Raw genomic sequence first — 21,892 nt, 5'->3', positions numbered from 1 at the left:
AGCCAGATTGGGCTGGTCTAAGTCCCCATCTTTAAAAAATAAACTCCAAAGGTGACCTGTTTGATGTACAGGGTAGGCCCTAAAACATTAAAAACAAAAAACAAAAATACTTCCACCCCACAAGACAGTTATCCCTTTTATGTGTTTTCAAAGATTATACAGATAGCTGGGGGGCGGTGGACTATGCCTTTAATCCCAGCACTCAGGAGGCAGAGCCAGGCAGATCTCTGAGTTCGATGCCAGCCTGGTCTACAGAGAGAGATCCAGGACAGGCACCAAAACTACACAGAGAAACCCTGTGTGTGTGTGTGTGGGGGGGGGGGGGGGGGTGTTAGAGAGATAAAGCAAGTAAACAAAAGACCAGGATGGGTCATAGCTCTGTAAGCCGTTGCCTATATATATATATGCCAGGTTTAACTCAAAACAAAGACCCATCACCACAAAGTCAAGACTCTACCTCAATGTAAAAGAAGGTTTGATTGTTTTTATTTTTCTAGACAAGGTTTCTGTACAGACCTGGCTGTCCTGGAACTCACTCTGTACACCAGGATGCCTGTGCCTGCCTCTGCCTAGCAAGTGCTGGGAATAGAGGCCTGTGCCACCACTGCCCAGCTGTAAAATGATTTTTTTGAGAGTATGGACAAATGTATTTGGTATGGAGAAATCAAAAGATAAATAAGTAGTTCCAGGTCATCTTCAACTATTAAATTGCATACCTACATGAGATTGTCTCAAAAATAAAACTAGGGGACAGCAAGATGGGTGTATAAATTCCTTGCCACCAAACCTGATCACCTGGAGTTGATCCCTGAGATGCGCCCCCCCAACAGTGGAGAGCCCTGATTCTTCTCACCTCCACATACACACTCACCTACATACTTGCAAATATAACACACTGAATAAATGAATAAAGTGGGTAAGTAAAGGAGCCAGGCTCAGGGTGTTAGCACACAAGTAAATCTCTACATAGCCAATCCCAGGCCACCCAGGGCTATATAGCCATACCCTGTCTCAAAACATGGTAGTACACATCTGTAGCCAACATTTAAAGTGAAGACAAGGAATATCTATTTCATGGTCACCTCTGGCTACCTAGTTATGAGCAACCTAGGCTACAGAAACATCTCATTTTTTTTATTTTAGTAAGAAAAATTTTAGCCTCACACATACTCAAATGTGAGTTAATAAGGAAACATGACACCATTTTGGCCCATTTTATCATTTAACTTTAAAATACTGACCAAAATTCCACTTACCTGTGTCTACAGCAGATTCGAGATGACAAGAATGCCATCATGTCTCAATAGTTTAGTGGTACTAATGGCACTACTACTACATTGGGAAAATTTACTGACAGACATAGTCATTTTGCCTATGTCATAAAGATAAAAGACAGGGCAAGCTCAAAGGGAGAGCTAAGTGGGGAATAGCCTGTATATTCCTCATATGCATAATTATATATAAAAATAAACATGCAAGTTGAATGAAGTTGCAGGCACCTGTTAAGTTACCACACCCTAAGCCTGACCTAAATACCTGCAGCAATATAACTAACCTCATTGTAGTGTTGCTATAATGAAAATCTAGCAAGACTTTCCTTGTTCACTAAGAATCATGCGTGTACTTTGGAGTAACTGTAATTCAATTTCCAAAGCCAGGACAGATATCCTGTCATCAGGGACCCACATCCGGTCATACTTTTATGGAAGATTGTGTTGTTCCCAGATTTAGGTTCACCCTCCCTACTGGAGTAGATCCATGCATCTACTATTTGCTCTTTGATTCCACCTCCAATGATTTCCCAGTAACTCCCAATGCCCATCCCTAGACCCTGCTGCCACCAGTAACTTATAAATACCTAAGTGAAATTTCACACTGTGGAAATCCCAAATTATATCCCCTCCTGCTTTTTGGATAGCCTTGATCCCTCCTTCAGACCTGAGTTTCCTTCTCTTCATTCCACATATGCCAGCTTGGATTCTCTGTATCATTTTAGCCCCTTCCAATAAGCAATTTAATATAGTTCTTTACTGCACAGCTCGACTGATTCTACTGTACTGTACCTTAGCTGTAGTGAGTGGCTCGCTCAGCTACAAACACAAGAAAGGTGTCTTTAGACTATTTTCTTATGGACTTCAGACATTTTGAACCAGTTCATTTGTTTTCAAAACCTGACCTGTGCCTTGTATATTTGGCTGCAACCCTAGTCTCTACCCACTAGAGGGCAGGAGCACTCCACAATCCACCTTCCTTAATCTACCAGCCAGTCTCTGTAGTAAAGCTGCCCTCGGGTTATCCATCAGGCCTCAAATACTATCTACACAGTCTGAATTGGTGGCATAGTGCCTGATACTCTGGAGTCCAGGACAGGAAGACCCCAAATTCAAGGTCAGTTAGTTCAATATGAGATGACTTAACTTAGGGAAACTCAGCCTCTTCTTGGGGAAGGGCTGACTAGGAGTCCAATGCCTATAATCCCAGAATATGGGGAGCAGAAGTAGGATGAGAAGTTCCAAGCCCAGCTTTATCTACACTACACTAGGCTGTCTCAAAACCGAAAAAGAAAAGAGTAGGTATGGAAAACCACATCTACAAAACTACTCCACCTGCCTGCTCTTGGAACACCTCTTCAGATACCTGGGCAGCTTCAGACTCTTCTCTACTTCTCTAAGGACCACGAAATCAACTGAATCAAAACCACAAATAACTTATAATCAAGAAACTGTGTCTAATTATAACAGCTCTGCTTGGAGTCCAACCTAGAGAAGGTCCTTTATATTCACTTAGGACTGTTTCTTTGCACCCAATGTGAATAGTACTAACCCATCATCATATAAGGTCTTCTCTGGCTCACTTTGCCTCTTAAGAGGCTTCCTCAACTGTCTCCTCTCCCAGCCATTAAAATAGCTGGGTTCTTACTAGGCCAAGCCTATCTCTAAAACAAATGTCCTATGTTCATCTCCACAAAATGTAACTATTCCTTCCTGGAAATCCTCATTAGGTGTTCTAATCAGCTCCCCTAGTATTCATGTCACACATGGCTGGGCTCATTGATCTTTAAATGGCCTTTCATTCTACAGCTCCAAGGCTTGAATTTCTACAAACTCTACAAAGGAACAAATCTTTATAAAGACATTCTCAGATCTAATCAGCTATCTTGAGCACCCAATTCTCACACAGGACCCCGCCCTCAACCTTAAATCCTATTTTGTTTTCAAACAAGTTTTCTAGGATCTTTACATCCAACTCAGGCTAACCTTCTCACCTCTGCTTAAGATTCCCCAAGTGGTGAGTATATAGTATGTTCACCGTTCCTGAACCTATTCTTTGATCAAGTACACAGATGATCTTATAAAAAATATTTTACGTTCAGGGCTGGAGAGATGGCTCTGCAGTTAAGAGCACTGGTGGCTCTTCCAGGCCCCAGGTTCAATTCCAAGCAACCATATGGCACCTCACAACTGTCTGTAACTCCTGTTCCAGGGGACCTGTCACCCTCACAGGGACATACATGCAGGCAAAACACCAATGCACATAAAATACAAATAAAATACATTTAAAAATGGTTACAACATTCTAGTAAGCCTACTATAAACTGAAACTACCTGAAGCAAAATATACAAATATGTACAACCTAGCAGGGTGCACATCTTTAACCTCGACACTTGGGAGATAGAGGTATTTCTATCTTGGAGTTCAAGACCAGCCTGATCTTCAGAACTAGTTCCAGGATAGCCAGGGCTGAAACCCCATCTCCAAAAAAGAAAAATGCACAACCTACCCAAAATCATAGCCTGGACTAGGATTTCTTTTCTTTTTCCTTTTTTTTTTTTTCCTCGAGACAGGGTTTCTCTGTGTAGCTTTGCGCCTTTACTGGAGCTCACTCTGTAAACCAGGCTGGCCTCGAACTCACAAAGATCCGCCTGCCTCTGCCTCCCAAGTGCTGGGATTAAAGGCGTTCTCCACCACCGCCCGGCCCTAGGATTTCTTAAATGTGATCAGAACATTTCCATTAGCTACAGCTGGGCAATGTCATAATAAAAAGCTTTCTTATGGGGGCTGGAGAGATGGCTCAGCGGTTAAGAGCACTGGCTGTTCTTCCAGAGGTCCTGAGTTCAATTCCCAGCAACCACATGGTGGCTCACAACCATCTGTAATGAGATCTAGTGCCCTCTTCTGGCCTGCAGGGATACATGCAGATATTACACTGTATATATAATAAATAAATAAATCTTTAAAAAAAAAAAAAAAAAGCTTTCTTATGAGAAGCTAAATGGGTGCCTTTTCACATCATAAAGCTAAAAAAACACTGAATTTAGTCATAGTTAAGTATCTGTCCAGGTTTGCCATAGCTCTATACTCAGTGTTTCCTTTTCTGTGGTATTGGGAACTGAACCAGGGTCTTGCACACAATAGGCAAATACCCGACTACTGATCTATACCTATCTCCAAACTCTTTTAAACCTTTCAATTTTGAGACAATGTCTAAGTTGCCCAGGCTGACCATAAACTTAGTCTTTTCTTTTGCCTCACCCGCGCCCCCCCCCCCAGTCGCTGGAATTAGTCCTGTACCATCACAACATGGCCTGGTTCAAACATGTTGTCTTTCTGCATTCTTCTCACACACATCAAATTCCCATATTCCTAGTTCCTCATAACTCTAATAAGAACCCATTTTCTGCTACCCTAACACTATCCTTAAATTTCTCTAAGCACAACTGCAACCCAATTATGTCAATGCCCCACTTCTAAGCCCTATTTCCCAATGGTTATTAGAACAAAGATTGTGAACTAATGGAATCTTTGGATCCTACAGACATTCAGAGCTACATTCTTACCTAGCTTGTATCATTTCTTTTTTCCTTCTTGGTACCTATAATTTCCCCACTCTGTTCCTTGGATGATTTGACACACATAGTAATTAATTCTCCCTCCAAATATCCTCTGCCCAACCTTGTCTAGCTAAATCCTGATAATCCTCCATGTCTAAACTCCAATACCTTTCCAAACATCTTCCTATTCTCCACAACCTATCTGATTGGTTCTACCCTTTCCTAACACCCTTTACAGTGGCTTAAAAGGTGTCTTCAAAACCACATGGGATCCCACTTAGGCTAGACTTTTTGTTGTCAGGTGTCCTCATCCTTAGCAGACTGCACAAACCACAGTAGGCCAAAGATTAGCAAGGGATTAACAGGCCACTTGGGGGTCAACACCCTCCTTCAGACTGTAGCAGCTTAGCCAAGGCTGAAGACATGCAGGAAGCATGAAGGAACAAGAATCCCACAGAAGAATTACTTTAGATGCCTGGTAATTTTTTAGTAGTTTAGGCCCAAATCATTCTTCCCTGAAAACACCTGACTACACCTACTCCTTTCTTTTACTCAGAAAATTTTCTTCTCCATCACTTCTTTTCCAAGACAAGGTTTCTCTATATAGCCCTGGCTGGCCTGGAACTCAGATCTCAAGAGATCTGTCTTGGCTCTGGCTCCCAATTACTGGGATTAAAGGTGATAAAACTCACCAGATGGTTAAAACTAGTGAAAGAAACCTAAACTTTGCTTAAATTGATTATGACTTACATTGACTTATCTTAATAGCTTACCTTAAAGAACCACCACAGGTGCCTTCTGTAGCAAACACTTATGGAAGGTACAAGTTTTCCTTTAAAAAACAAAACAAAAACACAAAACCCAAGATTGGTCTCATGGCCTCAGAATCCATGCATTATCATTAGAGAGGGGAACTCCTGGAGCTGGGTACAGAGCAAGCTAATCATCACAAACCCAAGAAGACATTTATTATAGTCCCAGGACCAATAGATTTCCTTGTTATTTTCTCTTTTCATGGGTAGAGGAGATCAGCAAACAACCCATTTGCTTAGCAGAGAACTAGTTATACATTATCTCCAGAGTTTAAATATAGGGAGAGAACTGAGGGGAAGGCAGCAAACATCCTTGCCAGCAGCCCTTGCACCTAGGCAAGGCTGTTGGATTGGACTCGTTTGAGAATTTCCTCTGGGGGCAGTTGGAGACACCCCAAGACCCTCCTTGATATATTCTGATAAATTTACATAAACTATATTTGATGTCTGATCTACTTATTGTGATGGAAAGTATGTAATAATGTGCTCTTGACTAATTATAATACCCATCTGACAAAGTTGTCCCCAAAAGATAAAAACATGAGCTGAATCCCATAAAATGTCTGATAATTAAGCTGCATCTTTTATTTTGGAAATGTGATAGTTCATCTTGCCTGTTGTCTTAAACTAGAGGTTATTACACTCACCTCCTCATACTTTCTGTGATTATAACCTCAGACATAGGGGATAACTGTTAGAAACTTGTTTAAAAGCAATAGTTTCCAACACTCTAAAACTAGGTTTTCATTTCAAGAATCTTCATCCGTATTCCTGTCCGTGAAATATTAAAGACTGTACAACCTTCTTCCACCATTTTACTCCAGTCTTCTACTTTCAGTGGTATACAATACCTGAGGCCTCCCCAGTAACATCATAGGGCAAGAAGCTGGCAGCCTACATTAACCCATTGGCACAAGACTGTGAGCATGTGAACTGTGGAGACATGCCCAGTGAAAAGTGCTGTGCATTCACCCAGAGATTCACATTTAATTGTAGGACACGATACTGGAACCGTTTGCATCGTTCCAGGTGACTAGCTCGTAATACTGTGGCCAGCGAAGGCTTACATTCGCTCTTAAAAACATACTTCGCAACTTGAGAACTAGTGAAAACCCACTCCTAAATTTAAAAATCCAGGCTGAGACTCTGCTTTTCTTTTCTAACAAGCTACCCACTCTGATACTGGTTAGACTGGATTTTCACTGCCTTCAGGTAGATCCAGGGAAGATAAATGAGGTGCGCCCTTTGAATCCTGGACTAGTTAAGTTTATCGGCCGAACAAACAGGGCGGTTCAAGCACCACCCACCTAGTTCTTTTGTTCAGGGCCCGCTTGGTGGTAGCCCTGCTGCACCCTCCTCCTTACGCATCTTTGTGTTCCAGGAAGTCGCCGGAGTTTTCACTGGGAGCCCGCCCTCACCCTCCCTCCATTTTGTAAATGAGTTTTAACCTCCGGAACGCCGGGAGAGCGTCCTGGCAGGTTCTAACTCAAAGTTCTACTCTTAGGACGAGAGTCGCGGCTAAAAGTACCACGCTGCTGCCTTTTCTGCTCTAAAACTTACCACGGAGGCAGAAGTGACTTCTACTTTCAATAAGCAACACGGCTTACGAACCCCAACTCCACCCGACGCTTTAAAAACGCAGAGAGCTCCGGGGAAAGTCCAGGTGCATCTTCTTTTTGTTCTCAACCTGAAATGGAAGTTCGAGTGACCTGGGGCAAGCGCTTTCTGCCGAAGCGGAGCCCCTAAAGACGCGGTTTTGGCGGGAAGCAGGGCCGAGGGCAAGGTGACGCTGCTCCGCGGCCTGCACCCGGTAGTCGACCGCGCCGCGCTGAGAGCGCCGGCCGGGCAGGAAGGTCCGCCCCGGGGCCTGCGCGGGCTCGGGCGGGAGCTTCCGGGCGGGGGCGGGGGGATGGGAGGCTCCCGAGCCTCCGGGGGTGGGGTGGGTGGGGGAGGGGAAGGAGGCTGAAGCAGGAACTCGCGCAGGCCCGGGAGTGGAAGGGCTGGAAGCGGGAAAAGTTCCAGGTGGCCAGGCCGAGTGAGCGACCGGGAACCTGAAGGCTCGGGAGCTGAGCGGGGCTCACCACGCAGAGGACGGGCGCTCAGGTCTGGAGTCCGGGAAGCAGAAACCGCGTGATCTACAGCGGCAGTCGGACTCGGGTCACGGGGTGCAGAGAAGGAAGTGCCCTGCCGGCCCGCCAATATGTCACCAATGAGGAAAGCGTGCCTGCAGGTGTGGCCCGCGAACCGTGCGATTGGCCAGCGCCGGAAATGGGGGAAGGAGGGAAAGGGAAGGGGAAGACTTCTCGCCGAGTTCTCGGTAGAGGAGAGGAGCCACCTGGGCAAAGTCCAAATTACCCGCGGGGGGGGGGGGGGGGGGGGAGACGCAACTGAATCACCTCGGACTGGGATACAGAATGGAAACCTGCCGACACACAACTTTGTTTTGTTCACTTGACCATGAAAACTCATGGTTATTTTCCATGCCAAACCATAACTTTGAGAACCAACTCCTGCTGGGCGGTGGTGGCGCATGCCTTTAATCCCAGAACTGGGGAGGCAAAGGCAGGCGGATCTCTGCGCGCATGGTCTACAGAGTGAAGTTCCACGACAGCCAGGGATACACAGAAACCTTATCATCGCCCCCTCCCCCAAGTGCCCTTGCACCTAGAGGCTGACATCTCAAGTTTGAGTCCCCAGTACTCACGTGGTGTTTGTCCCTTGAATCTTAGTGCACAATTTTTTAAAATCAATTCCTAAAGCCTGTACCCAACAAGCAATCACAAAATACATTCTAATTCAAAGCATCTGGATTCAGCAATGACAGGATATTTCAAGGGCTTTTTTTTTTTCCTGAGATAGGGTTTCTCTGTAAAGGCCCATGGCTGTCCTGGAACTCGCTCTGTAGATCAGGCTGGCCTGGATCTCTCCTGCCTGCTAGGATTAAAGGAGTGGGCCACCACGACCCAGCGGTCGTATATTTGAGAGCCCAGTGAGATGGGAATAGTACTAATAGCCTTCCAAGCCTGACACCTGAGTTCCATCCACAGGACCCACATCATACAGTATGAAAGGAGAAAGGAATTGAAGTTGTCCTCTGACCTAAGCGCCCTTAGAGTCAACCCCTCCAATCGCATACACAAAATAATACACTTTAAAATGCTATTGCTACCAAGGTTATTTCTTGTGGAGACTGGAGAAACTTACAGAAATGTTCCAAAAGCAAAGAGAAACATGAAACAAGGAGGGCCATTATTAACTGAAGCTGGTGATGGCTGCAAATTCTTACGCTTTTTTTGACTCTTGATAACTTGAATTAACTTTACAGAAGAAAGTTTTACAGAAATACCACTGTTCAGGACTAAAAGGACTATAAGAAATCTTTCTGCCAGCCTGGGCTACAGAGTGAGTTTCAGGAAAGGTGCAAAGCTACAGAGAAACCCTGTCTCAACAACAAAAAAAAAAAAAATTGAAAATTAAAAATCTTTCTGTAACAGCTCCAATAAAGACAATGTAGGACTTTTAAAAATGTGTTAATGGGGCGTATTTGATTGGGGGGGAGACTGGGTCACATGCAGAAGAGAGACTTTCAACTCAACATGGAGCTTAAGCTCAATTTGAACTTCTGATTTTTTTTTTTTTTTTTTTTTTGCTGAGCTTTTGGACAATCTTCCTGCCCCAGCCTCTTCAATGCTGGGATTACATACATGGTCCACCATGACTTGTTTTATGGGATGCTGTTCATTAACTCCAGGACTACATGCTAAGCGCCAGATCAACTCAGCTAATTTCCCCCACCTCCAGTTTTGATTCTTGATACAATTGAACACTGACCACAAGTTTCTGTTTATATGTATCTGTAGGTGTTCCAAAATAAAGGAGTTGGGATCATAGATGGTGGCACTGCATATACCTGTTACCCCAACATTTGGGCAGCTGAGGAAAAATGACTTCTATGGAAACTCCAAGTCAGCTGGGAGACCCTGTCTCAAAGACAACGCCCCCTCCCCCAATAACCCCGTATCCACCTTCCTGTTCTTCCAGAAGGCTGGGTGGGGTTTGGCTCCTATACACAGGTCAGGCAGCTTTTCTGGCCTCTGTGGGCACTGACAAACATTTCATACATTGAAACATCACACATGAATAAATTAATAAACAGTTGTTTTCAACAGACAACCAAAAATATTTGTAAATGAGATGGTAAGACACTAGGGTTTTCCTACAATGTAGGAAAAAAGAACTGATGTCTATCATTCTATTCAGCTCTATTACAGATAAATGAATTTTATCCTATTTGTTTGAAACAGTCCATTGTAAGAATGCTACCAACCCCAAATCCTTGCTTATAATTCCTCAAATTTGAGTATGTCAGTTAAGTGGTGGCGTAGGTCTAAAAAGCCCCAACTGCTATGTTCCATCCCCACCACCAAATGAAATCCAGAATGGTGACTAAGGCAGCCTGCCTGTATATGCCAAAGCACTTGGGAAGGTTGAAGATCAGAAAACAAGGCTGTAAATGGCTCTGCAGGTAAAGATGATAGCTGTCAAGCCTGTCACCTTAGTTCTATTCCCAAAACCGTGGATAAAATACTTTCTTTTTCTCCAGAGACAGGGTTTCTCTGTGTAGTTTTGGTACCTGTTCTGTAGACCAGGCTGGCCTTGAACTTACAGGGATGTGCCTGGCTCTGCCTCCCAAGTGCTGGGATTAAAGGCATGTGCCCCACCCCCACCCCCGGCTAAAACTGACTTCTACAAGTTACTATCCTCTAAAGTAAAAAAGAAAAAATAGTAGGGGTTTGGGGGTGGCCAACACCTTCAATTCCAGTAGTCAGGGGCACTGGCCAGCCTTGTCTACATAGCCAGCTCCAGACCAGCCAACTACATAGCAAAACTGTCTCAATAAATATATAGCTCAAGACCAATCCTCTGGAATACACTGAGTTTCCAGGCCAGCCAGGGGTTACATGAGACCATGCCTATTAAAAAGCACATAATCTAAATTCTAAATCTGAATGCCTTTAATCCCAGCATTTGAGAGGCAGAGGCAGGCAGATCTCTGAGTTTGGGGCCAGCATGGTCTAACAAAGGGAATTCTACGACAGCCTGGGTTACAGAGAAACCCTGTCTCAACCAACCCCACCAACGCTGACACTGCTCACCCCCCAAGACAAATAATTCATACCACAGAACTGAAACAGTACTAAATAAAAACCCAGCCACCAAATTAGTTTGTTCAGGACTGGTAAAATAGCTCAGATGAGCCGGGCGGTGGTGGCGAACGCCTTTAATCCCAGCACTCAGGAGTCAGAGCCAGGCGGATCTCTGTGAGTTCAGGCCAGCCTGGACTACCAAGTGAGTTCCAGGAAAAGGCGCAAAGCTACACAGAGAAACCCTGGGGGGGAGGGGGAGCGCTCACAAGTTTCCATGAAAGAGGCCCTCCTGTAAGGTTCCCGAGCTGAGAAAGGGAAATTTGGGTTGTCTCTAGCAAGAGTATTACACCCAAGTCTCAACTGCCTTGAAAAAAAATCTTGCTGCATTAAGAGTAGCATGCATTATATCACTCACTTTACCAAATTCATGTGGCACTTAAGTAGATGAATAAACTGGCTTGTGACTTAAGGCAAGTACTACTACATCTCAGTCATGATACATTTTGTCCTGTAAGGAAACACTGCAGAAAAGGAAGAAAGGAAGTTTAAGGCATGGTGACAGGGGCCTGTGATCTCATCACTGTGGACAGTCAAGCAGGATAATTGAGTTCATCAAGTCTGCCTCTGCTACACAGAAGTCTAAGGTTGAGAACTACATGAGACTATATACTATATATTTATATACTAGTATGGCATTTTGTATCCTAAAGCCAATGGGGAGTCAACTGCTTCCATGAAGGTGTTAAAATTTGACTGGTTTTTCTTTTGGTAGGTTTTGTTTTTTTGAGACATGTCTGTAGCACCAATGGCCTTAAAACTCCTGGTTCTTCCACTACCACCTCCTTAAAGGTACAGATCTATAATCCCAATTTTCACAAAGCTGATGCAGATGACTTCAAAGCCACCCTGGAACTTGAAACCAGTCTGAGCTACAGACACTGTCAAGGCAAAGAACAAGAAGAAGGAAGAAAGCACAAACTGGGGACAAGATGGAAAGTAAAAGACTTATTAGGGATAGAGAATGGAAAATGATATGATATATATGTAGAATTCACCTAACTGGTCAGAGTCCTATTAACCAAGAAATACAGAATACAGACAGTATAAATGCAGACACTAGCCAGGAACAGTGGCTCACACCTGATATTCTAGCACCTGCAAAGTAGTTATCATTGGGATAAGGAGATCCAGGTCATCCACCAAACAACTTGGTCAGCCTAAACTACATGAAAATTTTTTTGAAAAGATGATTTTTAATCCCAGCAGTTGGATGTCGGCTTGGTTTAAGGAGGGATGGTAGCACAGGCCTTTAATCCCAACACTCAGGAGGCAGAGGCAGACAGATCTGTGGGTTAGAAGCAAGGCTGTGATAGAGTGCGTTCCAGGATAGTCAGGAACTACATACACAGAGAAACCCAAACCCTGTCTGGAAAACTTAAAAAATAAAATTAAAATAGAAAAAGGATATTATGTAGCCCAGGTTGGCCTCAAACTTTCCAGGTAGCAGAGTTAGTCTAACTTTTTTGTTTTGTTTGAGACAGGATCTCCCTTGAGTAGTCTAGACTTGCCTAGAAGTTGTGGCAGTCCTGGCTCTGCTCTGTCTCCCAAATGCTGCGATTACAGGCATGCAACACCATCACATAGCAGAGCCAGTAATCTTATTAGCTTTATTTTCTGGTGCTAGGGATCACACCCAAGGCCTGGCACATATTAGGTGAGTGTTCTCAATCACTGAAGAAAACTCTCAGTCCTAAATTAGCTATTTTTGTTCAATTCAGCAACTCTTAATCATTTCTTCCTGTCACGAACTCACTTAAGAACTATGGGGGAATGCCGGGCGGTGGTGGCACACGCCTTTAATCCCAGCACTCGGGAGGCAGAGCCAGGCGGATCTCTGTGAGTTCAAGGCCAGCCTGGGCTACCAAGTGAGTTCCAGGAGAGGTGCAAAGCTACACAGAGAAACCCTGTCTCGAAAAACCAAAAAAAAAAAAACAAAAACCAAAAAAAAAAAAAGAACTATGGGGGAAAAAAAATCTTATGGTGTTAGACATGTACCAACAATGTGTATTACATGCCAAGTCCAATACACTAAACTACTCTAAAACTAACCAAAAGGACAAATTTATACTAAGTGTGAAACAATTACACTGACACTAACTACTGACAACAGGTCTCATGTGTTACAGGCAAACTTGTTATGTAGCTAATGCTTACCTGGAGAAACTCATCCTCCTAGCCTCCATCCCCAAATGATGGTATTACAGACATGCACACCACAACTGGCCTATTGATTGTTATTCTTCCTATGTCAAGAATTAAGATATCTAAGGTAATGGAAAACAAGACAAATGTAAAACTATGAATTTTAGTTATGCTTATGAATAAGTATTGCTATTAGACTTTCTGTCATCATTGAGTAGAAAATGCCATCATTTGGATTAGCTGGTAACCCTCTCCCCATAGTTAAGTGAGAAATGAGTATGTAGTATGTATGTAAATTCTGCTAAAAAAAAAAAAAAAAAAAACTACAACTGAAAAGATGGTAGACTCTCGAATTTACCAGCCCTGTTAACAACTTCCTGTAACTCTTTCCAAAGTGGTCAGTCACAGAAGAACTCAGGATGCCTGTGGCTTGGGCCCCTGGTCTCCAAGAGACCTCCACATTAAGTTAGAAAAGGATGGGTGGTTCTTCAGGAGGCCACATAAAGACAAACACTTCACCAGATCTAAAGTAACTGGTTACAGGAGCCCAAAACTGCTACTGTAAACTCAACCACAATCCACTGCTCTGGAAGGGAAAATGGAGAACAGATGCAAGAGCAGAATGGAGCTAAGAAACATGACAGTGGCTGGTTCTACCACCCAGGGATAAAAAATAGCCACACTTCAAAGGTAGGTATTTTCACAGAACAAATGCCTTAAATATTTTAATAAGCATTCCCTGAAACAAACACCACAAATATTTTATCAAGGGGAAAATACAAAACACAAGCACTTAAAGATGCTCCTACCATTTAAACATCATTTAAATATTTTTGGTTTTTGGTTTTACGAGACAAGAGTTTCTCTTGTGCAGCTCTAGCTGTCCTGGAACGTACTCTGTAGACCAGGCTGGCCTCTGAGCGATCCACCTACCTCTGCCTCCCAGTGCTGGAATTAAAGGCATTTGCCACCACCGCCCGGCCAAATTTTTTTTTTTAAAACAGGAGGCAGAGGCAGGCTGATCTTTTCAGTTCCAGGACAGCCAGGGCTACACAGAAAAACTGTCTTGAAAAACTAAGAAAAAAATTATTTCATGTGTAATGAGTGTTTTGTCTGCATATATGCAGACCACATACATTCCTACATATGGCTGTTAGCCATCATATGGGTGCTGTGAATTGAACCAGGGTCCTCCGTAAAACCACCAAATTCTTACATCGGTCTTTAAAAAGCCCCCTTTAAAAGACTTTTAGTCTGATTGCCGGGCGGTGGTGGCGGCACACACCTTTAATCCCAGCACTCGGGAGGCAGAGCCAGGCAGATCTCTATGAGTTTGAGGCCAGCCTGGACTACCAAGTGAGTTCCAGGAAAAGGTGCAAAGCTACACAGAGAAAGCCTGTCTCGAAAAAAAACAAAACAAAACAAAAAAAGACTTTTAGTCTGAGTACTGAACCCAGGTTCTGGGCAAAGAGCAAATGCTCAAGGGATGCACCATTTTTCTAGCCTCCTGGAGTGCTGGGATTAAAGGCGTGCACCACCACAGCCAGGCTTTTTTTTTATTCTTAAATCAGGGTAATCTGGATTTACTAAGAGTGCCTTAAGTGCTAGGGTTCTAGGCAAGCTACTCCTACCTCCACTTGAATTATGAATTAATAACAAAGTAAAACACTGGAACTTACAATGGTAAAGGTTTTGGAAAGATACTTTTATAAAGAAAAACAGGGTTTCTCTGGCTGTCCCAGAACTTGTTCTATAGGCCAGTATCTGCCTGCCCCTGCCTCCCTAGTGCTGGAATTAAAGGTGCACGCCACCATGCCTGGCAATAAAACAAAGTTTTACTGTATAGCCTGGCTGGCCTAGAACTTGACGTGCCTCTGCCTCAAGAATGCTGGGTCTATGACTGCTCAAATTTGGAAGATTTGCTCTTTCCAGGTCAGTTTCCTGAAGTCTTAACATTATGCCTAAGTTGTTTTTGTTTTAGTATCCTAGACACCACAGAATCCAATCTATGTTAAGCCAAGAAAACCTCCTTCCATTCTCTTCCTCAAGATGTCTCTTGCCACCACTTATTTGTGCTTTTCCTTCTGAGATCTCAATTTTCATTTGTCTGGTCTAGGAGTTACACTGGCTACACCTTCATCTCAAAAAGACTTCTAGCCACCAGAAGACAAACTTCCGATAAGCCACCAGTATTTTAGCATTTTGTCTATCTTCCCTGTCTTCAAATTCAAGAGATTCACCCACCTCTGCCTCCCAAGAACAGAGATTAAAGGCTGGAACACACCTTGCTCTTTAAGACTGGTTCAAGAGAATCTCTTGTAATCTAGGCTGACCTTAAACTCCAGTTCCTGTCCCTCTCCAAGCCCCACCTAAATGTTAGGATCACAAATAGGCATGGGACACCTTACACTTCATGCTTTGTGTTTCTATGTTTTTTTAAAAAAAAAAAAAAAAAAAAAAAAAAAACCTCCTAGCCCAAGGCTATTTTATACTTTATAGTTCAAGTACATTTTAATAAACTGAAGCTACTTTTCCATTTTCAGATTTTAGCTTCACAAACTAATTTCAATTAGGAAGGCAGATTCCAAAGTCCTAAAATGTGAGAGTTCACACAGAGCAGTTAACATCCTGACCAAGCTAGAGTAATCAATCCCTTACAAGTTTAACCATTACTCGAATCCCAGCACTCAGGAGGCAAAAGGCAGGTGAATCTGAATTCCAAGCCAGCCAGGGCTACCTAACATAGTAAAACTATGTCTTTAAAACAAGGGGGGGGGGGGGGGAAATCACTACAACTTAGCACATATCAATGGAGACAAAGTATGAAATGAGATCATTTCTTAACTGCTTTTTTTTTTTTTGGTTTTTCGAGACAGGGTTTCTCTGTGTAGCTTTGCGCCTTTCCTGGAACTCGCTTTGGAGACCAGGCTGGCCTCGAACTCACAGAGGTCCGCCTGGCTCTGCCTCCCGAGTGCTGGGATTAAAGGCGTGCGCCACCACCGCCCGGCTCTTAACTGTTTTTTGTAGGTAATGGTATGCTTGCTGTTCCTTCACTCAGGACCTGTCAACAACCTAGTAACTCAGCAGGACATCAAAAATATACAGGTACACATGCAAAACAGATGAAGAGAATAGGTGAAAAAGGGAAAAGGATCAGGGGAGAAGAGTCTAAAGAGTAAGAAGAGAGTATCAAAATACATTACAGAAATGTCTATAAAAATATACAAGTCTATATATAGGACTCCGACTAATGTGAGAATCCAAACCTACTAATACCAAGACTGTAATGATAATCTCACTACATTTTAATACCAGCACCTGACAGGATTACTGGGCTACACAGGAGTTTATCTCTCAACCCTCTCCTAGCAGGGAGGCACACTCACTACTCATGAAGAGGCAGCAGCTTTATATAACAAAGAAAACACTAACCAGTAGTGTGCCTATTAGGACCACAGTCCCAATAAAAACACTTGCAAAGGTAACTACCAATATGTAGGAAAAACAAAGAGCTAAGATTAAAAACAAAAAAAAAAAAACCACTTGTGGTTTGCAATGTACTTCTATTAGTGCCAGATTTGGAGTAAAAAGTAATTTGTAAGATTGCCAAGACACCTTCTGCCTACTAAATGAGGCAGAACCTTGTTTGGCTCCTGACTCAAACTTGTCAGCTGTATGTACAGAATTTGAGGGTGCATGCGGTAGCCTATACATGTAAACATGCTCTCAATCTCAGCACTGGAAGGGGAGCCTGAGAGTCCTCAGTTTGAAGTCAGCCTGGGATATTGGGCAATACTTGGGGATTATTTTAAGGTGTGTTATTTTGTTGCATTTAACACTGTGAAGCTGTGTTACTGTGCCTGTCTAAAACACCTGACGGTCTAATAAAGAACTGAACGGCCAATGGTGAGGCAGGAGAAAAAACAGGCGGGGATGGCAGGCAGAAACTTTCTATAGTTCAGAAAGAGAAATCTGGGAAAAGGAGCCAGCCACCCAGCAAGCCATGGAGTAAGAAACCAAAAAAAGATACACAGGAAGAGAAAGATAAAGCCTAAAGACAAAAGATAGGATAATTTAAGGAAAGCAGGCTAGAAACAAGCCAAGCTAAGGCCAGGCACTTATAATTTCAGAATAAGCCTCCATGGGTATTTTATTTGGGAGACAGGTGGCAGGCCCCCCAAAACAGCAAAAACATCCAACAATACTGCACTTTTAAAATTGAAAAAGGAGCCAAGGCGTGATGGCACACACCTTTAATCCAAGCAGTCAAGAGGGAGAGGCAGGAGGATCTGAGTTTGAGGCCAGCCTAGTCTATAGAGCTACATAATAACCAGGGCTACAAAATAGACCCTGTCTCAAAAAAAAAAAAAAATTAAATAAATTTCTTTTTCTTTTTTCTTTTTTTGGTTTTTCGAGACAGGGTTTCTCTGTGTAGTTTTGGTGCCTGTCCTGGATCTTGCTCTGTAGACCAGGCTGGCCTTGAACTCGCAGAGATCCTCCTGCCTTTGCCTCCCGAGTGCTGGGATTAAAGGCGTGCGCCACCACCGCCCAGCTAAATTTTTTTCAAAGTGAAAAGTGTTATAGGATAAAAGCATCTGCTGAAAGCCTGATGACCTCAGTTGTATCTATCCCAGAACCCACCAGTAGCAAAGGGAACCAACAAAGCTGTTGTCCTCTGACCTTGGCCATGTTCCTTGTAGCATCTGCCCACACCCACTCACCCACATGTCATATACGTTAAAACTTTAATTTTTTATGGAAAATTAATGCTGCTCAGTTCGAGCACCTGCCTAGCATTTAAAGAGCCCCAGTTGTCTCTGGCAACAAATCTTTGTAGGTCTATTGAGTATGGAAACTCACAGTGGAGAAAGAAACCCTAATGGAAGGCAAGGCAGTCCCTGTCAGACCTAAGTCCTAATTTCCAATTGTGTCCCTGGTGCGTGTGATTTCTTCCAGTCTCCATTTTCTCTTCTGTACCATGGGATTAAGAATGCCATTGGGACTCTTCTTCAGTCTTCAGATTCTCAACAGTCTATGGCAAAATGGCAGACACTTCTACTTGCCTAGTATTTTCTTTTAAGCCATTTCTATTTTAAACAATGGTGAGGTTTTTTGTTTGTTTGTTTCATTTGTTTTTGGTTGGTTTTGGTTTTAAGACAGTGTTTCTCTGTGTAGACCAGGCTGTCCTCAGATCTCTAGAGATCTGCCTGCCTCTGCCTGGATTAAAGGTGTGCACCAGCACCACCCAGCCTTAGTCAAAGCTTTTTGCTGAAAATTTTTTTAACACCACCTTTAATCCCAGCAATCCACAGCACTCTGGAGGCAGAAGCAGGTGGATTTCTGTTTGAGGCCAGCCTCATTTATACAGTGAGTTCCATGTGCCAGCCAAGCTGATAGTGAGACCCTATCTCAAAAAAAGTTAAACATTTTCCATTTTATTTGAGTCAAGGAGCCCAAGTTTTTCCTTCAACTCACTATGTAACCCAGCCTTGCCTTGAACATTGCCCACGAAGAGACATATACATATATAATGAAAAGAATCAATCTTAAAACAGGAAGTTAACTACAAAAATGGACACGATGCCTGACAGATGTGATTCAGTGCGAACGGAGTGCTTGCCTGCCGACCATGCCCAGTACCCATTAATGTTCCTGTAATCCAAAGCAATCTAGGGGAGCTTGGTGATCAGGAATTCAAGGTCATCTTCAGTGATTATATGATGCCTTGGAGGCCCAGACTGGGCTACATCAGCCTACTCCCCTCCCCCAATACCTAACAGCAAAAAACCCCCACAACTTTCTAGGTCTATGGAGGCAGTGGTGGTGGTGGCTTGCCTGTAATCGCAGCAATAGGGAGACATAAAAGGCAGGAAGATCAAAGTTCGAGCCAGACTGAACGACAGAATACTGTTAAAAAAGTAGTCTAGAAGTCGGCCATGATTCTGCAAGCCTTTAATCCCAGCACCTGAGAGGCAAAGGCAGGCAGGCAAATCTCCTTGAGTTCGAGGTCAGCCTGGTCTACATAGTTCCAGGACAGCCAGGGCTGTTAAACCCTAGGGGTGGGGTGGGGGGTAGCATCTAAACCCAGTAATCCCAGCACTGGAGAGACAAAGGCAGGCAATCTCGAGTTCCAGGCTAGCCTGGTCTACATAGTCCCAAGACAGGCAGGAACAGAAAAATGTCAATTTAAAAGTCTAGGTATACAACAAAATAAACTACAAATCTCAACATTCACTGGAAATATAAACTTTCTACTTTAAAATCAAAATATTGTCAAAAAAAAGCACCAAAACACCACTTCACTGACCTATGTCTACCCGACAAATATTTCTATTTTTAATGAAAATTCATAAGCACAATTCCTAAAAAAGTACTTCGAGATTCTTCAGTGGGTAAAGACGCTTTTTGCAATAAAGACGGACCTGAGCTCAACAATCTCTGAACACAATATGGAAAAACTGACTGGCCCCATGATTTTTATTTCCCTTGACCTCTACTCGGAAGCTGTGTTCAAACTTTTTTTAAAAAACACTTCACTAAAGTAGTAACTATATCAAGATATCTTACGACTTGATCAATTAAATAATTATTTAAAAACTCTCCGGTAACGCCAAGCATGGTGCCGCATGTCTTTAATCACAACATTCGGGAGGCAGAGGCAGAAGGATCTGAGTTCGAGGCTAGTCTGATCTACCAAGTGAGTTCCAGGACAACCAAAATTACAAAGAAACCGCCTAGGGGAGTGGGGGGGGGGGCGCACCACGCTTGAGAGGGATTCGCGTAGCCAAGCATAATCAGTTCGACCCCCGGGATCCAAACTCTGAAGAGCTGTCTTCTCAAGTTGGCCTCTTACCTCTAGCACTACTGGCCCACACATATACACAAATAAAAGTAACAAAGAGAAACGAAGGGAAAAAAAGCCCTCTCTGTTCTACGAGATTTCAGCAGTCAAAGCCACACTGCCCAGGCTGCCGACTGATCCTGCACAGCCGCATGGCGGCCTCCCGCGCTGGGCGCTCGCCCAACCACTCAGCAGCCCCAGTCGCACACGACAGCTCGCAAATAGTTGTGGCAGGCAGGACAGGGGCCCATTCGTTTGTGGCCCGGCTGCCAGGGAGAGGAAAAGGCGCGGAGGGCGCTCCGAGGAGTGGCTGTCTTAGGGCACGTGGGGCTGGCTGCCTCGCGGGTACGCTCAGGGCGGCTGCGGCCAGCGTCCCGCCATCTCGGGAACGCTCCGGAGAGCGCGCGGGAGGGAAGGCCGGGCGGGCCCACCTCAAGTTTTACCAGAACTGTAAAGATCCACAAACACATCCGAAAGTACTTGGAACTGAAGCACCCAGCCCACTAACCCCGCTGGGAAGAGGTTCCACCACCCCCAACCGCAAACACGGTACCTCCAAGGGCCCGGACCGACACCGGCCGATGCTCCCGACGCCCGGGCCGCCACGAGGAGGAAGAGGCCGGAGGCTCGGGCCGGGCGTGGGAGGAGGGCGGGCTCGTCCCTCCCAGTCTTGTGAAACTCCGGGCGCCTGCAGCCACGTGAGCGACTGCTTTCCTTTCTCAAAACTGCAACCAGCGCCCGGGCCCGCCCCGGGGGAGAAACGCTCCGCCCTGCCCCCCCACCCCCAAATACCCAGCGTCGGGCGCGCCGCGTGCGAGCAGTGCCTGCGGGCATGGCCCTCGGCGAAAGCCGCCCTTCTCTGCGGCGTGGACCTCGGGGACGGGGTCCGGGGCCCCACACCTCGGTCCCCGCGGCCGGGCCCCTAGCGGAGCGACTCCAGACTTCGGATCCCGTCCCCCCCCCCCCCAACCTCTCCCGCCCGAAAACCTCAGCCACGCGGCCGGACCCGTCCCAAAGACTCCCAACTCGGTCTGTCAGGCACACTCTGCACTTCGGGGATCCACCCCGACCCCGACCTCGGCCACGCGGTCCCAGGCCCCGGGGGCAGTCTTCGCACGGCCACAGGCGGGCGGCCGCCACCTCGGACCTGTCCTTCCTGAAGCCCAATCCCGCGCCCGCGGTCCGACGCCCGAAGGGCCCTGCTCGCCAGCCCACCCGGTTGGCGGCCCTCACCTCGGGCTCCTTGTCTCCACGCTCCCACTCACATCCGGAACCTCGCCGGCCCTCAGAGCACCTAGAGGAGGGTGGAACCCCGGGGACTTGGCAGTTGTAGCTGAGGCAGTTGAGGCTTGTTTACTGTCACCATGGAAACCCCCAGACGCGCGCTCGCGGTGGGGCCTCCGCGGGGCGAGTCAGCCGCGCGGCCCGGCCTGGTCCTCAACTCCCGCCTGGGGAGCGCCCACGGCGCTTCCGGAAGCCCTCCTGATCCCCGGTCCGATCCCCGCTCGACCCACGCCCCGAGCACCCGGAAACAGTAGCCCGGGGAGCCCACTTTCCCTTCCCACAGCCGGCGTGACCGCGGGCTGGCCTTCCCCGAACCCCACCTTCAGGAAGACGAGGCGCAGTCCTCCTTCCACGACGAAGCCGGAAGGATGCAAGACCGTGGCGGGGCGGAGCCTCAGGCAGCGGACATCCGGGCACCGGGCCGCCACGGCGCCATTCTGACGAGCCCAGATCCGAGCCCAGGATTGGCCAGCCGGGCGAGGGGCGGGGCCAGGGCGTGGGCCCGCCTCTGAGTCCAGGAAAGGACAGCGACGGCGCAGGCGCACACCTTCATGGAGCCGAGCGGGAGGAGGGGAAGAGGGGGAGGGGGAGAGGGAATGGGGCGGATGAAGAGGAGGACCAGGTGGAGGGCGTCCATGGAGAGCCTCACGACTTGTGGGCTCTGGGAGGACGCCGAGTGCTGCACGCGCGTCTCCGCACCCCGAAACATGAGCCCACAGGGTTCAATAACCGCGTGTGAGCGGAAAACGAGTGTCGTGTCTTACGTAAAAAGAA

The 21,892-nt window shown here is 45.7% G+C and overlaps 1 protein-coding gene across 5 annotated transcripts in view; it reads right to left on the bottom strand.

Annotated features, from left to right (window-relative positions):
• Hnrnpf (heterogeneous nuclear ribonucleoprotein F) overlaps positions 1-21,561 on the bottom strand; it is an 89,876-nt gene extending 68,315 nt beyond the window's left edge. The window contains exons 1-3 of one of the 5 annotated variants that reach the window (XR_008214279.1): positions 21,068-21,432; positions 7,205-7,331; positions 5,606-5,664 (exon numbers count right to left, since the gene is read on the bottom strand). The gene's annotated coding sequence lies outside the window, so the exon portion shown is untranslated. The other 4 variants (XM_052719809.1, XM_052719808.1, XM_052719811.1 and 1 more) reach the window with 4 other exon arrangements.
• Between the last annotated feature and the right edge of the window lie 331 nt (positions 21,562-21,892).

Source organism: Peromyscus californicus, unplaced genomic scaffold (assembly GCF_007827085.1).
Source record: "Peromyscus californicus insignis strain IS unplaced genomic scaffold, ASM782708v3 Scaffold_6__1_contigs__length_162567912, whole genome shotgun sequence".
Classification (NCBI taxonomy): Eukaryota; Metazoa; Chordata; class Mammalia; order Rodentia; family Cricetidae; genus Peromyscus; species Peromyscus californicus.
This window is presented reverse-complemented; position numbering and strand designations above follow the sequence as displayed.